Source organism: Odocoileus virginianus, chromosome 29, assembly GCF_023699985.2.
Source record: "Odocoileus virginianus isolate 20LAN1187 ecotype Illinois chromosome 29, Ovbor_1.2, whole genome shotgun sequence".
NCBI lineage: Eukaryota > Metazoa > Chordata > Mammalia > Artiodactyla > Cervidae > Odocoileus > Odocoileus virginianus.
In genome coordinates, this window is record NC_069702.1 from 30,768,396 (window position 1) to 30,789,916 (window position 21,521).

At 36.7% G+C, this 21,521-nt stretch overlaps 1 pseudogene; it reads left to right on the plus strand.

Annotated features, from left to right (window-relative positions):
- LOC110129489 (UDP-glucuronosyltransferase 2B17-like) overlaps nucleotides 1–14,017 on the plus strand; it is a 31,006-nt pseudogene extending 16,989 nt beyond the window's left edge.
- Nucleotides 14,018–21,521: the final 7,504 nt, after the last annotated feature.

Here is a 21,521-nt window from a genome sequence, read left to right on the forward strand (position 1 = left end):
AAAACGAACAAATATCATGAAAGTGGTACAAATCTAATGCTATACATTGGAAAACAAGAAGATGATCATTCAGAATGCAATATTTGTCACATATGTAAATAATTACAGAGGGAAACTGACTTAGAATTAAAATCTATTAGTGAACTTGTAACATGTGATACAAGAGCTAATCTTTAATAGTTACATGAACCTAGAAGGATTCAAAAATTCCAAGGGAAGAAGTTAAAATAAGCTATGTAAATTTCTCACTTACATGTGTTTTTCCTTCTCTTCTTTCTCTACATACGTTTGTTCAAATTGTAAAATGCTGGCATTATTTGTTCATCTTGGCCAATACAGAACTGACACTTTATTGCTCTATCTTCTAAGAAAAAATGGATATATATTAACAAGTTCCCATATATTCCTTTTCCTATTTTCTTTTTCAGGAAGATTCACTACATTGTATGAATTGATGGGTAAAATTGATTTTGGTTGATAATAAGCTATTGGAATTTTGAATTTCCCCAACTATTCTTACCAAATTTTGATTTTGTTGGAGGACTCCCCTGAAAACCTGCCAAACCCCTTCATAAGGTAAAATTTTGATCTTGAAGAGAGCTTCTTTCCATTCCCAGTCCAAATACTGTTTTATGGAAATGACATGTGCAATATATAAAATTTCTTCATACCATACCTTCACTTACTGTGTGTTTCATGTTTCACTATTACTGAATATTCTGGGATATAAAACAGTCATTAAAAGTATGAGAGAAGTGCAAGATTATATGGATATAACCACTATGAAAAAGTCTTCCAACACATGAGAAATAATATTTTTTCAACAAATGTGTATTCCTCATCTGCCAAATGCCAAATTCTATACTCTGTACTGAAGAAGGAGGGGTGGAAGAAAGAGACACAATGGTAGTCCTTGGGGATCTTATAGACTGGTCAGCCAGAAAAATGTGAGTTTTAAGCAATTACTTATAATACAGAAAAAATCAAAAGATACATAAGATTGAGGTGATGTAGGAGTAATCTCTAGTATTTCATTAAAGTAAATTGAAATGAAATATCTAAAAGAATCAAATTCTGATAATGCCATATTAAAATTGGAAATATATGAAAGTATTTAAAGACTGTGGAGCTGAGTGAACTGAACTGAACTGATGGAATCTGGTGCCTTAATATAAGGTACTATGATAGGTAGGAAATACACAAAAAGAAAATTCTGCCATAATATGTTTCCTATAAAATATGGATGCATGAGAATAAAGGAAGAAAAGTATGGTCTACTTTATAGACCATAACTATTGAGAATAAAAATAATCCACCAGATACATAAAGCCCTTGGGCTTCACAGCTGGCTCTAGTGGTAAAGAACCTCAGGTTTAATCCCTAGGTCATGAAGATCTCCTGGAGAAGGGCATGGCAACTCACTCTAGTATTTTTGCCTGGAGAATCCCATGAACAGAGGAACCTGGCAGATTACAGTCCATAACGTTGCAAAGAGTCAGACACAATTAAAATGACTTAGATCACATGTACATGAAGTACTCACACAGTACCAAAAACATAGTGCTTCATAGCTATTGGCTGCCATGACTTAATTTTTTTAGTGAAGTTTTGACCAAAGGAATTTGCCTCAGAAATCAAAAACAGAAGAAAAGAAGAAAATAGTAAAATAGTATTTGAAGTTTTAAGCAGTGTCACCAGTATCTACACTGGAGGGATTTCTTCTGATGGGTGTGTGTGTGTGTGTGTGTGTGTGTGTGTGTGTGTGTGTATACTGTCAAACTCATGATATTTTTTCCAAAACCTTTGTGAATGCAATTCAGTAATTTTTCTGGTCTTATCTGAGGTAAAAGAACTTCACAACACAAAACAGACCAGAAATCGTTGTATCCTGATAATACAATTCATGAAAATAAGCCTCTCTCAGGAATTGGTACTAGTGGTAAAGTACTGGCCTGCCAATGCAGGAGATGTAAGAGTTGCAGATGGATCCCTGGATTGGAAAGATCCCCTGGAGGAGGGCATGGCAAACAATTCCAGTAGTCTTGCCTGGAGAATCCCATGGACAGATAAACCTGGCAGACTATAGTCCATAGGTATGCAAAGAGTTGGAATCTAGTGAAGTTACTTAGCACTCATGACACAATGCCTAATTTCATTAGGTATGGTTTTATTTCAATCATGTAAACTGCCTGATTTCTTTAATAGCACAGTTGGTAAGGAATCTGCCTGCAATGTAGGAGATCTAGGTTTTATCCCAGGGTAGGGAAGATCTCCTGGAGAAGGAAATGGAAATTCACTCCAGTATTCTTGCCTGGAGAACTCCATGGACAGAGGAGCCGGGCAGTCTACAGTTCATGGGGTCAAAAAAAGTCAGACATGACTGAGAGACTAACTTTCAACTTTCACTTTTCAAGCTGCCTTATCTCACACCAGGCTTGGAAACAAATATAGTAACGTAAATACCAAGGAGGAAGTGCCTGGTTTAGTATTAACCTGCACAATGTTGCTGCTGTTCCATTGCACAGTCATGTCCAACTCTTTTTGACCCCATCAGCTGCAGCATGCCAGGCTTCCTTGTCCTTCACTATCTCCCGGAGCTTGCTCAAACTCATGTCCATTGAGGCAGTGATGCCATCAAACCATCTCCTCCTCCGTCATTACATCTCTTGCCTTCAATCTTTTCCAGCATCAGGATCTTATTTAATGAGTCAGCTCTTTGTATCAAGTGGCCAAAGTACTGGAGTTTCAGCTTCAGCGTCAGTCCTTCCAATGAATATTAAGGACTGATTTCCATTAGAAGTGATGGGTTTAATTGCCTTACTGTCCAAGGGACTCTAAAAAAAACCTTCTCTAATGCCACAATCCAGTTCAGTCTAGTTCAGCTCAGTCATGTCCAACTCTTTGTGATCCTATGGACTACAGCATGCCAGGCCTCCCTGTCCATCACCAACTCCCAGAACTTGCTCAAACTCATGTCCATTGAATTCATGATGTGATCCAACCATCTCATCCTCTGCCATCCCCTTCTTCTGCCTTCAATCTTGCCCAGCATTAGGGTCTTTTCTAATGAGTCAGTTCTTTGCATCAGGTGGCCAAAGTATTGGAGTTTCAGCTTCAGCATCAGTCCTGCCAATGAATATTAAGGACTGATTTCCTTTAGGATGGACTGGTTGGATTTCCTTGCAGTCCAAGGGACTCTCAAGAGGCTTTTCCAACACCACAGTTCTAAAGCATCAATTCCTCTGTGCTCAGCTTTCTTTATAGTCCAACTCTCTCATCCACACATGACTACTGGAAAATCCATATCTTTGACTAGATGGACCTTTGTTGACAATGTCTGTGCTTTTTAATATGCTGTCTAGCTTGGTCATAGTTTTTCTGCCAGGGAGCAAGCATCTTTAACATCACAGCTCAAGTCACCATTGGCAGTGATTTTGGAGACCAAGAAAATAAATTCTTTCACTGTTTCCATTGTTTGCCCATCTATTTGCCATGAAGTGATGGGACCAGATACCATGATCTTAGTTTTCTGAATCTTGCATTTTAAGAAAGCATCAAATCTTTGATGTTCAGGCTTCTTTAAGGTCCAGTGATAAAGAAACCACAAGCCAGTATAGGAGCTACAGGAGATGTGGGCTAAATTCCTGAGTCAGGAGATCCACTGAAGTTTTTCAGTGGCTCAGTCATGTCTGACTCTTTGCCATCCCACGGACTGCTGCATGCCAACCTTCCCTGTACTTCACCATGAACATTCAGGACTGATTTCCTTTAGGACTGACTGGTTTGTTCTCCTTGCTATCCAAGTGACTCTCAAGAGTCTTCTCCAACACCACAGTTCAAAACCTGCACAATAGGCTACACATTTAAAAATGTAGATGAAAGTTTTCTGTAACTTTATGTCATGAACCATAATTAGTTCTAGAGATCTGGATCAGATGTTTTGCCCAAGTAGTCACCCTCTCATGGTGTAAAACCCACCAAAAATAAATAGCTTACAGGCAAAATTGTCACATTCACTGCATATCATAGCATCAGTATCCTTAAAATATCTGGGCCAAGATCAGAAATAAAATCAAATTTATACTCAACATTTAAACATCCCATATAAAAATAATGATAATATATGATATTACAATTTCATTAGGTTTTGAATAAAAATAGGGAGAAATAAGCTATGGAAAATTTTGAAAAGCTATTTCCTTAACAGAGATGAAATTAGTGTAGTATACTCAGTATTATCAGAGCATGAGCTAGGAAGAAAACAGAAATAAAATTTTAAGACAAGAAAAAAATACTTTCAGCAGTCTTTGTCTCTTTCAGACAACTACCGTAATATCATGAGAAGTTTAATAGATCAGAGTCTTAGCTGAGGCTTAAATTTGGGGAACTTGTGGGTATTGGGAATTTAAAACACCAATAAATAATAAATCATGGTTAATAAATTGAGAGTTCTTATTTATTTATATAGAGATGATTTAACAAGAGCGCTTTTCTTCTTTTCACAAGCAATTATATGTAACCTCTTACTCTGTTCATATTATCATGAAAAAGTGAAAAGCAAAAGTATTAATCACTCAGTTGTGTAGAACTCTTTGCCATCCCATGGACTAGAACCTACCAGGCCCCTCTGTCCATGGAATTCTTCAGCTAAGAATGTGGGAGTGGGTTGCCATTCCCTTTTACAGGGAATCTTCTCCCAACCAAGGAATTGAACCTGGGTCTGTCTCCTGCCTTGAAGGTGGATTCTTTACCATCTGAGCCACCAGGGATGCCCCATCACCATATATTATCATACTTAGCCTTATAATCAGGAAAGCCTGTATATCAGAAGAGGTGTCCTGAAACTGCCAAGAAGAAAAGTAGATCAACTTAGTAATGAATACATTAGACAAAGAATGACATACAAATTCATGAAGCTGAGCTACAGACTGTTTTTCATTTTATTTGAAGAATTCCGTTAGGAGTTCAGACCTTTTAAATACTTGTCTTTTGTCAACTTCTCCAAAACAAACCATGAAAGAAAAAACACACACACACACACACAGAAACAAAAACTGTTGATCTTCCTAGGCTAGGATTATTTAACTTATTATAGGAAACAAGAACAGCACCTTGACAAAGATTCATTAATTTTCAGTAAAAGGAAATCAGAGAAAGATAATTCTAAGGTGTTGAGTTCTGATTGGTGATATTAAGGAGGACTTAGTAACGCAAGGAACAGTTTGGAATTTAGCAAAGTTGCAGGCGTAACTTTGGATTTCTGGACACAGTAAGATCTGGAATCTTGTCCTGGTGAGCAAGCCATGTGGTTTAATAAGTATACTATTTTACTTGTGTGCTTATATAATCCTGTCATCCTGGGACAAGTTACTAAGCCATTGTTTCTGGATCTTAGCAATATTTAACAGAGAATGAGAAAAAAAAATGCTTATTTTCATTTTTGAGAAACTGGAATCAGGCTGACAGCCTTAACAAGTAATAGACAGCTACCTACTTTAAAAAAACAAACAAACAAAGCCTTACCCTCTAACTATACAAAAAAAGATCTTCAAGACCCAGATGACTGCAATGGTGTAATCACTCACCTAGAGCCAGACATCCTGGAATGTGAAGTCAAGTGGACCTTAGGAAGCATCACTATGAACAAAGATAGTGGAGGTGATGAAATTCTAGTTGACCTATTTCAAATCCTAAAAGATGATGCTGTGAAAGTGCTGCCCTCAATGTGCCAGCAAATTTGGAAAACACAGCAGTGGCCAGAGAACTGGAAAAGGTCATTTTTCATTCCAATCCCAAAGAAAGGCAATGCCAAAGAATGTTCAAATTACCACATAATTGCACTCATCTCACATGCTAGGAAAGTAATGCTCAAAAGCCTCCAAGCCAGGCTTCAATAGTATGTGAACTGTGAACTTCCACATGTTCAAGCTGGATTGAGAAAAGGCAGAGGAACCAGAGATCAAATGTCAACATCCTCTGGATCCTGAAAAAGCAAGAGAGTTCCAGAAAAACATCTACTTTTGCTTTATTGACTATGTCACAGCCTTTGACTGTGGGGATCACAACAAGTTATGGAAAATTCTTAAAGAGATGGGAATACCAGACCACCTGATCTGCCTGCTGAGAAATCTGTATGCAGGTCAAGAAGAAACAGTTAGAACTGGACATGGAAAGACAGAATGGTTCCAAATCAGGAAAGGAGTACGTCAAGTCTGTATATTGTCACCCTGCTTATTTAACTAATATGCAGAGTACATAATGAGAAATGCCAGGCTGGATGAAGCACAAGCTGGAATCAAGATTGCTAGGAGAAACATCAGTAACCTCAGATATGCAGATGACACCACCCTTATGGCAGAAAGTCAAGAAGAACTAGATCCTCTTGATGAAAGTGAAAGAGGAGAGTGAAAAAGTTGGTTTAAACCTGAATATTCAGAAAACTAAGATCATGGCTTTGTCATCATCCCATCACTTCATTGCAAATAGATGGGGAAACAATGGAAACAGCGAGAGACTTCGTGTTTTGGGCTCCAAAATCATTGCAGATGGTGATTGCAGCCATGAAATTAAAAGTTGCCTGTTCCTTGGAAGAAAAGTGATGACCAACTTAGACAGCATATTAAAAAGCAGAGACATTATTTACCAACAAAGGTCCTTCTAGTCAAAGCTATGGTTTTTCCAGTAGTCATGTATGGCTGTGAGTGTTGGACTATAAAGAAAGCTGAGCTCTGAAGAATTGATTCTTTTGAACTGTGGTGTTGGAGAAGACTCTTGAGAATCCCTTGGCCTGCAAGGAGATCCAACCAGTCAATACTAAAGGAAATAGTCCTGAATATTCTTTGGATGGACTGATGATGAAGCTGAAACTCCAATAATTTGGAGAACAAATGCAAAGAACTGATTCATTGGGAAAAAATCCTGATGCTGGAAAAAAATGAAGGCGGGAGGAGAAGGGGAGGACAGAGGATGAGATGGTTGGATGGTATCCCGTATGCAGTGGACATGAGTTTGAGTAGGCTCTGGGAGTTGGTGATGGACAGGGAGGTCTGCTGTGCTCAGTCCATGGGGTCGCAAAGAGCCGGACACAACTGAGTGACTGAACGAACCACTAATTTAGGATTGGGGGTTATTTCATCCCATTGAGAAATGAGAACTTCAGCATCAGTGATTCCTTTGGGGTGAGCTTAGCATCGCTGATACATTCTAAATTAGTATTTTCTATCATAAAAAATGCAATTAGATCTACTAACAGCACAAACTGATAATTTGCTAATTTCAGTTTGTAAGGATCAATGAAAATTAATGTGGCATTGTCTTTCTAAAAAGTATTTTTTTTATTATTCTGCAATGCCTAGCTTTGTACAAAATATGTGCATGGATATTTCCACTATTAAAATCTTTGGAGGAAAAACAAATGAAATAATGTCTTAGAAATTTTACACTTCAAAGATTATAGGAAGTGATTTTCCAATATGCAGTGTAAAATAATTTATATTCTCTCTGCTAGTTGAAGAAATTTTATCTCATTATACCACATAGAAGAAAGTATAATATTGCTCACAATATAAAATAGAAAGATACACATTTCCATCAAAATGCTTCATGGAGAAAGTAAGCATAAGCAAATCTTCACCAATTTCTCTCAGAAACTGCTGAGCAAGCAAAGTATTTTGTAGATTCAAACCACAAGTTTGTTATATAAGATAGTCACATAAAATGAAGTTGCAGAAATTTCAGTCAGCTTTTTGTATCTGCTATAGTTCTGATAGATTCTTGAATGCTTTTAACTATTAAATTACATCATTTACAAGCTAATTTCCCTCAAGTTTTTAGAACTTGTCATAGCATATTGTAGTAAACAAAATGATAGTTGATCGAGGCCCCAGATTTTTGCTGCTTTGATTTTTTTTAACTATTGTTTAACATTATTCAACATTCCTGAGCAGAAATGTCCACATCTGTTCATTGAAAGAAGTGGGGCAAGATGACTTCTTACTAGATTTTAACTTCTAAAATGCTCTGAGCCTGTGACCTTATTAGTGGAGTTGAGCCTTTTCTTGGTCTTAGTCGGTTGTGTGGAGATTCAGTGGGAAGAAACCAGATACATTAGGAAACAATACTCAACTTTTTAAGTGGACCCCACAGAATGATCTTCTTGATAAGAAGGTGGCAAAAAAATACTAGGTTCTAATTAAGAGAAAAACTCAGGGACAATAGTGGAACAGCAAGGTAAAACATCAACACCAGATAACAATTATCTTTTGCCTATAAATTTTCAATAGCTTCTTGACTGGTCATCTTGTCTTCCCACTCTTTTGTCTCAGCTCTCCTGCTATTGTAGTGCTTTTATCTAAAATGATATAGGAAACATCTATACTTTTCTTTGAACTTTCAGTAACTCACATTGCCTAAAAATCAAAGTGCAGCTGATAGAAGATGATTTTGTACACAGCATATCCATCATTTTTCCTCTATTGCCAAAAGCCCCCTGAAATTCTCCATACATTGTCAGAATGAATCATTCCCTCTATTCTTAAGAAACAATGTTTCTTCACCTCCATGATTTTGAACATAGTGTTCTTTGAATCAAGAATCAGTCCACACTTGTCCACTAGACAAAGCAACTCTGCACTAACATCCCCTCTAATGTATAGCTTTCCCTCATTTCTTCAGACAGACTTCCTTTGGAAATTCACAAATGTTTGCATGATCCCATGAGCATAGCAATCCTCAGCAGAAAGCATTGCCTTCACAACTGACATATACTGTCAATTTCTATTTCTAAGAATGGGACTCAGAATTTATTGTTCTCATTGATCTCTTTCTTAAGTTCAGTTCAGTTCAGTTGCTCAGTAGTGTCCGACTCTTTGTGACCCCATGAATTGCAGGATGCCAGGACTCCCTGTCCATCACCAACTCCCAGAGTTTATCTTAGTTTTCTGAATGTTGAGCTTTAAGCCAACGTTTTCACTCTCCTCTTTCACTTTCATCAAGAGACTTTTCAGTTCCTCTTCACTTTCTGCCATAAGGGTGGTGTCATCTGCATATCTGAAGTTATTGATATTTCTCCTGGCAATCTTGATTCCAGCTTGTGCTTCTTCCAGCCCATCATTTCTCATGATGTACTCTGCGTATAAGTTAAATAAGCAGGATGACAATATACAGCCTTGATGTACTCCTTTTCTTATTTGGAACCAGTCTGCTGTTCCATGTCCAGTTCTAACTGTTGCTTCCTGACCTGCATACAGGTTTCTCAAGAGGCAGGTCACGTGTCTGGTATTCCCATCTCTTTCAGAATTTTCCACAGTTTGTTGTGATCCACACAGTGAAAGGCTTTAGCATAGTCAATAAAGCAGAAATAGATGTTTTTCTGGAACTCTCTTGCTTTCTTGATGATCCAGTGGATATTGGCAACTTGATCTCTGGTTCCTCTGCCTATTCTAAAACCATCTTGAACATCTGGAAGTTCATGGTTAATGTATTGCTGAAGCCTGGCTTGGAGAATTTTGAGCATTACTTTACTAGCATGTGAGGTGAGTGCAATTGTGTGGTAGTTTGAGCATTCCTTGGCATTTCTTTCTTAGGTCACCCGAAAACCAAAGCTTTTATCACTCATGGTGGTGGCAATGGCATCTCTGAAGCCATTTACCATGCGATTCCCATGGTGGGACTCCTTGTTTGTTGAAAAACCCGATAATATTGCTCACATGGAGGCCAAGGGAACATCTATTAGACTTGAACACAATGTCAAGTACAGATTTGCTCAATGCATTGAAGACTCTCATTTATGACCCTTCATGAGTAACATTTTTTTAACTTGGTAGTATCTATAGATCGATAAGTTCTCTTTTCAACAGTGAATATGAGTTCATTTCCCTTATTAAGAGGCTAATTTTAAAATACTTAAAATTATATAACTAATCTGAATTTTACTTTTACATTCAACTAGTTGTTTCAAAGTTGAAACAACTTTGAATCCTATTGATTTAATAAGCAACTGCTGCTGTTTAGACTGTAAGTGGTATCTGACTCTTTGCAACCCCATAGGTTGTAGCCCGCCAGGTTCCTCTGTCCATGGGATTCCCCAGGCAAGAATAAAGGAGTGGGGCACCATTTCCTTCTTCAAATGAGCAACTAATCAGTGTAATAATTTCCATGCCCCCCCAAAAAAATCTGAAAGCTATATAGCATATTGTAACAAGTATGCATTTTTTAGTATATGACAGAATCCATACAAGGGTTGCCTGATGGCTCAGTGGTAAAGAATCTGCCTGCAATGCAGGAGAAATGGGAGACATGGGTTTGATCTGTGGGTTGGGAAAATCCCCTGGAGGAGGAAATAGCAATCCACTCTAGTATTCTTGTCTGAAAAATCCCACAGGTGGAGGAAACTGGTAGGCTAAAGTCCAAAGGATCACAAAGAGGTAAGACACAACTGAGCAACTGAGCATACACAGCATATCCATAGAAGGCTGAAAATTGAGAAAGGAATTATTCCAATTCAATGCTTAGAATTTTTGAAACTTTAAAAATACTAAGAATTGCTAATCTTCTTGTCTCTATAGGTTTGCTTATTCTGAACATTTTACTTAAATAGCACCATACAATATGCAGCTTTTAATAACTGACTTCTTTAATTAGCAGAAAAATTTTAGTTAGATCTATTGCAATATATTGCAGCATGTACCAGTAATTTTTATTATTGAATAATATTCTATATTATATCCATACCATATCACAGTCTATTAATGCATTCATCAATTGATGGATATTTCTTTTTTTTTCACTTTTGTCTATAATGAAAAGAAGCTACAAATACTGTTATACATGTTTGTGTGAAAATAGCTTTTTATTGCTTTTTGGTAGCTATCTAGATATCATACACTGGGTCATAGGATAATTTTATATTTATTACAAACTACCAAGCTGTTTTCCAAAGTGGTCACATTCTACATTTTCACCAACAGTGTATTAGGGTTCTAATCCTCCATATCATTGCCAACACATGCTTTTATGTATTATAATTTTTATTTTAGGCATGATAATGAATATGATCTCTCTGTGTTCTTGATTTACATTTTCCTTATGGCTACTATGCTGCAAATATTTTCATGTTTTTATTGGCTACTTGTATCATTTTAGAGACATGTCTCTTCCAGCCCTTTATCTACTTTTTAATTTGGTTGTCTTTTTTATTATTGAGCTATTAGAACTCTTATGTGTCATATACACAAGTCTCTTTTCAGATATATGGTTTGCAAATATATTCTCCATCAGTAAGTTACTTTTCTCTTGCCAGTGTCCTCTGAAACACAATTTTATACAAAAATTGATAGAATACATCTTTAATAATTAAATATTTCCATATTTCATTGAATCTGTTAAAACTGTTAAAATTTCCCACAAAGGAAATTTCCAGCTCAGATGCCTTCATCAACAAATATGTCCAAATACTTAATAAAGAAATACTATCGATCTTCTACAAACTCTTCTAGATAATGTCAAACATATTGGCACTTTTCAGGTCATTTGATGAGGCCGTAATCCCTGCTATCAAAACCAGGCAATGACATTACAGGAAAAAATATTTTTTAACACAAATCCTTCTGATCAGAATGGGCTTATTCCAGGATTGAAAGTTTGTTTAAATGTATGAAAATGAATATAATTCAATAAATTGTCAACATAAAAGAGGAAAAGACTATGACCAGTCCAATGATTAAATAATTGATAAAAGTCAGCATCCATTCATGATATCAAAAGAAATATTTTGCAAACTAAAATAGAAATTACTTCAATCTTACAATTGATATATTCAAAAACCAATACAAATGATTACACTTCCTGGCAAAATATATACAGCTTTATCCTGTTCACTAGAAATCAAGAAAATATAAATTAAACCTCATTTTTACTTCATCATAAAAGCTAAAATTTGAGAATTATCACAACCAAGCATTGATAAGAATGTGGAGAAATAGGAACCTTTCCATACTGCTGATGAGAACACAAATTACAAACCACTTCAGAAAACTGTTTAGTAATATTAAAGAGACCTAAACCTGCATTCAGCCTTCTCTCAGCAATCCCACTCTTAGATATATAACTAATAAACATGTATAAATATATAAACCAAAATACATATATCAGAATAATTACAACCACATAACTAATAAAAACCAATAAACTTTTAGCAATCCAAATGCCCAATGATCAAAGAATGAATAAATAATTTGTGGTACTATCAAACAAGGGAATACTATAGAACAGTGGAATCAACCAAGATCTAGACAAGCATGTGATTCCAATATGTACACAAGTTAAATCATTGTACGGTGTTAGAGGTCAGGCTAGTACTTAATCTGGGGAAGAGAGAAGTGACTGGAAGCTTCCACCAGGAAGGAATGCCTGTGGGGAGTTTATAATACTCTACAGCCTGATCTGGGTAGGAGTTATATTTGTGTTTTACTTGGTGATAATTTTCTAGCTTATTTGAGTTTTGAGCTGTTTACTTTGGATTTGTGCAGCTTTCATATATGCTTCACACTTAAAGCTTTATTTTAGATATATAACAAATTTTAAAATGTCTACAGAATAAATAGCAAAATAAACAAATGAAGAAACAAAAACAGTGGAAGAATTGCTGTTGACTACTATCTTAAAGTGATTAAGAAAAGACACTCTGCCACTCTGAACATAATACTGAGACAAAGGCTTCAATCAAAAACCTGAAACAAGCTCCAGGCTATTGTGAGGAAGAATGCTCCAGAAGAACAAAAGACACTGCAAGGTCAAAGGTGCTAAGATGAGAAAACATTTGCAACATCAAGAAACAACTAGAAGGCCAATTTGCCTACAACAGAGTGTCTGAACAAAGTGATCAGGGAAGAGGTTACCAGGGGTCTGAGCATGTAGGATCCTATGGACCAAAGAACAGATTTGGGTTTTATTCTAAATGTGATAAGAAGTCAGATGGAAATTTTAAGTAGAGAGATATAATAACCTAATAGGTAACTCCAAAACATAATTTTGTCCACTGGTAGAAAATAGATGGTGGAATGCAGAAAATTCAAAGCACCTGTACTGGTTAGGAGTCATTTCATTTTTTATTAAACTATTACTCTGTTCGATTATACTACCACAAGAGCATCATCCTGAACTCGCCTTTTCACTATCCAACTTACAGTGTTTAGAATGGCTCATCAATTTCTATGGTAGAAAAGATTGAAGTTTCCCACCTGGCCTTCCATTTTCACTTTTTAAATAACTGTCAATCATAAAATTTCAATTTAAAAGTCAAACTTTCAATGAGGACTCAATTAAAAATAGACTACTGCCTCTGTAATTGTAGCTTCCCTTATGGCTCAGCTGGTAAAGAATCTGCCTGCAATGCCGGAGTACCTGGATTCGATCCCTGGGTTGGGAAGATCCCCTGGAGAAGGGAAGGGCTACCCACTTCAGTTTCCTGGCCTGGAGAATTCCATAGACTGTACAGTCCATGGGGTCACAAACAGTTGGACAGGACTGAGTGATTTTCACTTTCACTTTTCTATAATTGTATGACATTTACTTTGAATAATTTGTATGACTCTTTTTGAAAACCATCTATGCCATTGGTATACTTAAGCAAAGTAGCTTCCTTTCAATGTTTGTGTCTTTGTACTTCTTCTTTAGATAGAAAGAAAATTCTATGAGGCTATCAAGAATTCACCATGATCAGCCTGAAAGGCCCCTGGACTGAGCAGTCTTCTGCATCGAATTTGCCACATGCCACAAAGGAGCCAAGCACCTGAGGCCAGTCACCCACAACCTCACCTGTTATTAGTACCACTCTCTGGATGTGATTGGGTTCCTGCTGGCCTGTGTGGCAACTGTTGTATTTGTCATCACGAAGTGTTGTCTGGTTTGTTTATGGAAGTTTTCTAAAACAGGAAAGGAGAAAAGGGAGTATCTGTATCTGAGAACTGTAGCAAGTTTACTCCATGGATGGAACTCATCCAGCAGGAAGGAGTTATGATAAGGATCCTGTCCTCCTGTGACAAAATGGCTTTTCACAATTCAGCATCTCAGATTAAAGTTTATTTTCAAGGGATTTTCTGTTTAAGAGTTGAAATAAGTCATGCCAAGAGAAAAGTTGGTGAAAAATAAAATAAACATGAAACTATATGGGTATATATTGAAATTTATTATTTTAACACAAAAGTTATACTGAAAAAAAACCTTTGAATATGATAGTGTTTTACATATTGTGAATAGACACAAGAACAATAAGAAGTCTATTTACAATACCTACATTACTTTGCAGATATTCAGAGTATTTTATCTTTACTTTGGTGCAGAATAGTATAGCTTTATCTTGCTGCAGAAACTGTTCAATAATTAGAATTGTATTTCACAATTTTGTTTCATTTGTAAGACCTCTAAAACTTCTTGGTTATTACTGTGTATCTAGCCTCAGCATCACTTCTTATCTAAAACCATGGCAAGCTATTTGCCTTCATCCAGTTTACACCTCATTTCCCAGTGGAATATTTGTGGAATAAGAAATATAGCAGCTGATACCTGCCTCCTCTTATGTTGTTCTTTAGTTGCTAAGTCTTATCCAAATCTTTTGGGACCCCATGACTATAGCTCATCAGCTTCCTCTGTCCATGGAATTATCCTGGCAAGAATAATGGAGTGGATTGCCATTTCTTAATCAGGAGACCTCCCAATGCAGGGATTGAACCAGTGCCTCCTATGTCGCGGACAGATTCTTTACCGCTGTGCCACCTAGGAAGCCCAATAGGCTTAACTGTTCTTCCTCAAATCTATCCTGCAACACAGGCAACCTAAAAAGGATCAGTAGTCATGGTACACTGAGAATTACTACAAATCTCCAACAAAAAGTCAAACAGTCCAATACAGAAATAAATAAAGAATATGAACAAGAAATTGACAGAAGTGAAATGGCCAATAACCTATAAAAAATGACAAAGGCCACTCATGCTTTCAGAAATGCAAATTAAATCAATTAGTTATTTTCTTACAAGTGATTTGTGGAACAAATATTCTGGTAGAACTATTTCTCTGGAAATGGACCCTTTTATGGCTTTTTCTTTTTTTGTTGTTGTTATTTTGTATTGGAATATATCTGCTTTTCAGTTTGTTAGTGTCTGCTCTACCATGTCATGAATCAACTCTAAGTATACATATATCCTGTCCCTTGAGCCTTCCTCCCATTCCCACACTCCACCACTCTAGATCCCACCCCTCTAAGGTCAATAAGTTTAGCTCCCTGCATTTAGAGCAGTTTTCTGCTCCTATCTAGTTTACACATGGTAGTGTTTATATGGGCTTCCCAGTTGACATGGTAGTGTATATATGGGCTTTCCAGTTGACACAGTGGTAAAGAATCTGCCTGCCAATGCAGGAGATGCAGATTCGATCTCTGGGTTGGGAAGACCCTTAAATGGCTGTCAGTGAACAAACCTACAGCATAAGTATGTATGAGTGATGTGGTCAATAGAGTAAACAGGTAGATTATAGGAATTATTGTTGAGTGCTCTCCATGTCACATTACTAGCTAAAGAACAAGTTCTAGGAATTACACAGCCTAAGAATGACACTCTCCTTTGGAAATAAAATTAAATATATGCAAATTTATATAACCACAGAGGAAATGATCTTAAAGAATATTCCAAATTTCCAATGATGGGATTTAAAATTTCTATTCTCTAAATTTCATTATTTGACATTCACAATAATGTTTTCATTGACTAATTATGTGACTTTAAAAATAATTGGTGAAATCAACATATTGATTCATGATATTAAGTCCTAAGATTTTAATATCATGCTATCAATGTATTAGTTTCATTCAAAACTTGAAATGACTGGAAATTTGGGATAATATCAATATCAAATGAGGGCCTTTTTTAGGACACCTATTTTATGTTTTAAGTATTATAAATAAATATATGAGCACATTGTATTTACAATGTCAATAATTGTAAAATCTTAACTCACAAAAATTCCATTATTGTGGTTTAAGTATCAATATTTAATGAATTTTTCAACAGCTTAGAACCTCTGCTGACATACATCTATACTTAGATTTGTAGTGTTTTTCAGACATAACTACAAGTACTCTGACAGCTCTCCCATTGAGTAATTTTCTCTCTCTTGAAATTTAGTTAAATCTGGTTACTGTCTCACAAATATTTCAGCTTAACTTCATGGCTCAGTTATGAAATACAACACATTCTGTCTCCATTTTTGTTTCTGCCCCTGTCTTTATGTCTATGTCTGTTTATTTTTATCTCTCTTTCTCACCTCTCTATCTCCCTACTCACCATAACCAAAGTTTCCATTAAAATGGCCATTTGGTGGGGTGAGACATAGATACGCCTAAGTGCCAGTAGTCCCAGGCCTCCACCAGTTTGACTCTTCCCAAATCAATCACCTGGTATGTCCTTCAGATGATTACAACCCATCATCACACGACTGAAACCATCTGAAAAACATGTAAAAGAATCACCTAACCAAGCCCAGCCAACACCCACAACTATGAGAGATAAAATGATTATTGTTGTTCTAAGCCGGTATATTTAAGGGCAAATTATATGCACTGACACATAGCAGGAACAATAATTACACATTTGTCATAATATTGCACTTAAAATATAGCTGTCAATGTCACATTTTGAAAATAACTGTAACCCAGAAAGGGGAGCCACCATACCATAATGATTTAGAGGTTGCACTTGGAACATAGATAGACAAAATTTAAGTCCCTGCAAAACCACTACAGAGTTATGTGGGGTTGGGCAAGTTAATCAATGACATTATTTCGGCTGTTCAGTGAAATACAGATTAGGTAGTGGTGTTAACTGAGCCTCCCAGTTGGCGCAGAGGTAAAGAATCCACCTGCCAGTACGGGAGATCCGGGTTTTATCCCAGAGTCAGGAAGATCCCCTGGAGAAGGAAATGGCAACCCACTCTATTTCCTTGCCTGGAAAATTCAATGGACAGAGGAGCCTGGTTGGCTACAGTCAATGAGGTCCCAGAGAGTTGGACACAACAGTGCTATGCACACAATTGGTATTAACTACCTCACGAGGTTGATGAAAGACCGAATGTGCTAACATTGTTAAGCAGTAAAAATAATTGCTGTATAGAATGAAATGCTATTCGCATTAACTATTATTATGTAAATTCATGGGAACATTGCCACAATAATTTTAGTCTTCATTTTACTTGATTATTTTTAAATATAACATGTTTCAAATGTAAATGAAAATAATAACATTTCCTATTTAAGATGTAGGATTTAAATTTATGGTACAGGATTGGGTTAAGTTGGTGGAGTAGGAGGACAGTGAGATCACCCCCCACCCCCATAAACATATCAGCTATACATCTTCATGTGGAACAGTTCACACAGGAAACTAATTGGAACCTGGTAAAACTCTTTAACAATTAATGATATAATATAGATTTCCATGTAAATGGGTAAGATGGATAAAAACATAGGCTTAGGACTTCTGCCTCTGGAAGGCATCTGAAAGGAAGAGAAGGTTTACAGAGACAGACCCTCACCCTGGAGATTATGTAAGTGGAGCCACAGACTGTACATCCCAGTCCTGTGGAGGAGACAAGTCCTTTTGGCTGCTGAGACAGATAGAAGGGCTAGAGAGGCTTAGAAGCTGTTCTCAAAGAGTGCACATGTGCTGGCTTGCTAACAAACAGGGTAGGGAAGCTTTGTGCTGATAGTTGCTGCCTCACTGCACTCCCTGATCCAAGCAGGTACATGCCAATTATAAAGACATATGAACCTAATATCAGAGATCAAAACACATGAAGCAAAGATATTGAAAGAGAAGAGACTTCCCACGTGCCTAGTGGTTAGCAACCTGACTGCCAGTGCAGAGGACACCGGTTCAAACCCTGGTCAGGGAAGATCCTACATGCCACGGAGCAACTAAGCCCATGCTCCACAACTACTGACCCTGCACTCCAGAGTCCGCAAGGTGCACTACTGAAGCCCAAGTACCCCAGAGGTCATGCTCCGCAACAAGAGAGGTTCCCATGATGAAAAGCCTGCCACCACAACCAGAGAGTAGCCCCCGCTCACTGCAACTAGAGAAAGACCCAGTGCAGCTAAAGGAAATAAATGTGGGGCTTCTCTAGTGGCTCAGAAGGTAAAGAATCTGCCTGCAGTGCAGGAGACTCAGTTTGATCCCTGGGTCCAGAAGGTCCCCTGGAGAAGGGAATGGCTACGCACTTCAGTATTCTTGCCTGGAGAATTCCATGGTCAGAGGAGCCCAGAGAACTACAGTCCATGGGGTCGCAAAGAGTCAGTCATGACTGAGTGACTAATACACATACACACACACAAGAGAATGCAAAACATAAAAAAAATGTACAACTTTGATTTCTTAGAAATGTCACCAATAGTTTCCTTGGTTTTGTATTTGTTTTTCTGATTTCTATTTCATTTATTTTACTCTGATATTAAATATTTCCTTCCTTATACTAACATATTCTCTTTTTTATAACTCCTCATATTTCAGGTTAGGCTATTTGAGATTTTTTTCTTACTATGTGCATTTATTACCATAAACTTGTATCATATTACTGCTTGCTGTATCTCATACATTTTGGCATTTTTTGTTTCCATTTTCATTTGTTTCAAGATATTTCTTATTATTTATTTCCCTTTTGATTTCTTGTTTGACACATTCATTGTTCAAGGGGGCATTGTTTAATTTACACTTGCATTTTTCAGTTTTTCATCTTTTTTTTTTATTTCTAGTTTCACATCATTCATAATTTCCATTATTTTCTTATTGATTCTCTGCCTGGATGATTTCTCTGTTGTTGAAAGTGGGATATTGAAGTCTCTTATTATTATTGCATCACTATTTTTCCCTTTAGATCTGTGACTTTTTTACTATATTCAGGTACTTCTATACTGGGTGCATATATTAACAGTAGTTACACATTTCATAAAATTGACCCTTTTACCATTGCATAATGACCTTCTTTGTCTCACGTTAGAGCTCTTGACTTAAAGCCTATTTAGTCTGATACAAGTTACCCCACTTTCTTTTGGTTTCCCTTTCCCTTTGCAAGGATTATCTTTAATCATAATTTCATTTTTAGTCTATGAGTATCCTTAAAACTTGAGTCTCTTATAAGCAGCACATAGTCAGATCTTGATTTTTCTTTTTCTTTTGAGCTATTCAACCACTCAATATCTTTTGATTGCATGATTTAGTCTACTTACATTAAAATATTTATTAACATATGTCATCATTTTGTGAATTGGTTTCAGATTCTTTTGTAATTTCTTTTCTTTCTCTCTTGCTGTTTTACTTTGTAAATTGATGTTTTGGGAGTAGTGTGCTTTTATTCTTTTATGACTTGTGTAGTTACTACATTTCTGCTTTGTTATTACCAAGAAACTTTCATAATATGTCATACAGTAAAACATTCTAATTTCAACTAAAATCTTAACATCTATTCCATGAAAATATTCTACATATTAACTGGACCCCCCACATTTTATGTTATTAATGTCTCATTTAAAATATTTTTGTACTGTGCATTCATTAATAAAATATTATAGATACAGATACTTTTAATACATTTTTGTTTTTAATATATATGATAGAATTTATCATTGCAGTATTGGAGCTTTCTATGTTGCAGTATATGTTCATCTTTACCAGTAAGTTTTATGTTGTCATATGTTTTCATGGTACTAATTAATGTCCTTTTGTTTCAGCTTGAAAAACCTCATTTAGCATTTCTTCTAAGGCAGGTCTAATGGCAATGAATTCCTTCAGCTTTTGTTTGTCAGGTGAAGTCTTTATCTGTCATTTCTGAAGGGCGACTTGCTGAACAAGGGATTCTTGGTTGACGATATCTCTTTGAGTACTTTGACTACAATACACACTTCCTTCTGGCGTAAAAGGGTCTACAGAGAAATCTACTGATGATTTCATCAGTATTCCCTTGTATATGATGATTCTTTTTTTTTTCTTGATGCTTCCCAAATTCTATATTTTCTGGATTCTAACTGCCTAATTGTAATGCTTTTCAATGAAGAGCTCTTTGGATTGAATCTGTTTGGGGATATTTTGACTTCATGTACTTATTATTATTATTTTTTTTAATATTTCAATTTATTTTTACTTCATGTACTTAGATGTCCACAGCTTTCCACAGATTTGGGAAATTTCATCCATTAACTATTTCAATTAATTTTCTCTCTGCTCTTCTCCCTCTTCTCCTTCTGGGATTCCTACAATGTGAACACTCTTTCCTTGATAGTGTCCCACAATTCACACAGGTTTACTTTATTCTTTTTCATTATACTTACTTTTTTCCCCATCTCTGGATAATATCAAGACATCTGTCCCCAAATTTGAGTATTCTTCCTTCTATTAATTCTTGGTGACTCTACTGTTGAAGCTCCTCATTGGATTTTAATTTACTGCAATAATTTAAGGGTTAAAGTTAGAGATAGCAGTTGTATTCTTAAATTCACTGTACTCTTCAGCTCAATAATTTCTGTTTGTTTTTATAAATTCTTTCTCATTTTTAAACTTTTTATTTGCTCATGCATTGTTTCTCCTGATTTCATTGAATTGTCTATGTCCTATAAAAGGTCACATATCTTCCTTAAAACAATTGCTTTGAATTATTTTCTCATAGCTTGTAGATCTCCATTTCTTTGGGGTCTATTACTGGCAAATCATTTGTTCCTTTGGTGATGTTAATTTTCATTTTTTTTTTTCACTTTTCTGATTGTTTCTGATGATGTCTCTGTATTAGAGGTAACTATCACCTCCTCCAGCCTTTTTGAACTCACTTTGTTGGGGAAAGACTTTCACCTCAAGTTGGCTGTGAGGGTGCTCGGTGAGTGGAATGTAATATCTTTGTTCTTGGGAGTGCATAACCGCATAATTTCCCTGCATCTCCATCAGGATAGATCAACATCTGTGAAGACTGCATGGGTCTTCTGTGAGCAAAGCTAGAGAGTTCGCACAGGTAGTGGCACTGTTGGTAGGGCCACTGAGGTACTTGGTAATAAAGGCTTCTGAGGTCCCACTGTGCTCTTTGGCCGACGGAAGTTAGTTGTAACTGAGGAGATAAATACTGACGCTCAGAAAGGAAGTGGAGCCAAAGACCTTAGGTCAGGCTCACATGGGACAGTTATATCGCTCTGGCCCTGAGGTAACACCGTACTGGCTGGGGCAGAAGGACCAGTCTCGAAGGGACAAGCAGATATAATGCTGCCATGAAACTGGGGTCTATGTTTGTTGTTTGCTTCAGCAACATGGGGAGTAGGGTGAGGCAGCAGTGGTGCAAGCCCTGATGTGACAGAATCCCGCAGTAGCTTAGGCCCAGGAGTGCAGGGTCACACAGCAGTGCAGCCTTGGAATGATGAGTCAAATTTCCAACTCTGGCCTCAGGAGAAGTCACAGAGAAGTAGCATCATGCTCCCAGTGATGGCCTGTTTAAGCCCCACG